The sequence below is a fragment of the Trypanosoma cruzi genome, genomic scaffold (assembly GCF_000209065.1).
Source record: "Trypanosoma cruzi strain CL Brener 1047053516261 genomic scaffold, whole genome shotgun sequence".
In the NCBI taxonomy this organism is placed as follows: domain Eukaryota; phylum Euglenozoa; class Kinetoplastea; order Trypanosomatida; family Trypanosomatidae; genus Trypanosoma; species Trypanosoma cruzi.
In genome coordinates, this window is record NW_001849263.1 from 1 (window position 1) to 1,158 (window position 1,158).

The 1,158-nt window shown below is 45.4% G+C and overlaps 3 non-coding genes across 3 annotated transcripts, besides 5 other annotated features; all 3 read left to right on the top strand.

The window, feature by feature from the left end:
• Positions 1-1,158: a sequence feature (haploid, non-Esmeraldo-like haplotype).
• Positions 32-54: a microsatellite.
• Positions 119-208, top strand: Tc00.1047053401231.30. The gene has a single exon (XR_008253935.1). It is a non-coding gene; the product is annotated as a C/D small nucleolar RNA (snoRNA), TB10C1C3 (small nucleolar RNA).
• Tc00.1047053401231.20 lies at positions 257-318 on the top strand. The gene has a single exon (XR_008253934.1). It is a non-coding gene; the product is annotated as an H/ACA snoRNA, TC10C1H2 (small nucleolar RNA).
• Positions 351-423, top strand: Tc00.1047053401231.10. Its single transcript, XR_008253933.1, has one exon. It is a non-coding gene; the product is annotated as a C/D small nucleolar RNA (snoRNA), TB10C1C4 (small nucleolar RNA).
• Positions 501-526: a microsatellite.
• Positions 527-958: a mobile genetic element.
• Positions 683-704: a sequence feature (AT_rich).

The window sequence follows — 1,158 nt, forward strand, 5'->3', positions numbered from 1 at the left end:
GCACAGACGCATCTCGTCGGCTTCTGACTCCCACACACACACACACACACACACCTCCTTCACCTCCCCCTCTTTGGAAGCGCTGCCCTCCCTCTCCTTAGACGCCTGGCCGAGGATTGTGATGACCATTTACTTCGCATCGCGACACACCGACAACCGTCATGAGTGAGCAGCGAATGAAAAAGAATATCGAGAAAGAACATCTGAGCCCGACCGTTCCCGCCCCATCCATTTTCTTCGTTGTTCCGCCGTGCGAAGCACTCATTTCAAGCCGTCCGAGTAAAAACGAGTTGCTCTGCGGTCGGGTGACGTGCAAGACGAGCGTCCGCACTGCGCCACTGTTCACGATCATGATGAGGTTGCCATTTTACTATTGGAAGACGAGTCTGAACCCTGATGCATCGCTGTTATACGGCACTGATCAATGCGGTTTTTCCTGTTTTCTTGTATTTTGATGTCTGGCGTTATCGATACTTTTGTTCGGTTGTTGTTGTTTCGCCTTTTTTTTTTTTTTTTTTTTTTTTTTAGGAGCTTGTGAAAAGAATGATCGTGGGAGAGCTGGCTAACTTAATTAATGTATGTGCGCCCTGATAAATGAATGCATTCTTTATGATACTTTCTACCGTATGAATCTTTTGGGAAGAACGCGACTTTGTAGGTGCCGGGAACCGATAGAGGCCGGATAATATTTTTAATTTTATTTTGCCATCCCACCCACCCCCTTGATTCCCACCACGCGGCGGGGTCTTGTGGTTGGAGGACCCCAAAGTCTGCCACTTCGTAAGTAATAATATTTCAAATCCTAACCGAGGACAGAGCACCATGCTAATGGTCCACAGAATTCTATATATTGAATGAGAATAAAACGTTGAAGCAATTAAATAAAGAACCTTTTTTCCTAACTTGTTTGGTTTCCATAGATAATTTCAGGATCCGGCCAGCTGCCCGGAAGATTATTCTAGTTTTTTCGTTGCTGCTGGTTTTTTATGTGTTTGTTTGGCATCCCTGACATGTTTGAATACTTGTTTTTTTGTGCTGTCTTTTTGTTGTTTTTGTTGGTGCCCAGTTTGGTGGGAGTGTCCGGAAGGTCCTTGAACTTTTTTTTGTCTTTCGTTGCTGCCATGGCGAGCTTTGACATGTTGAGGGAGGACATCCTCG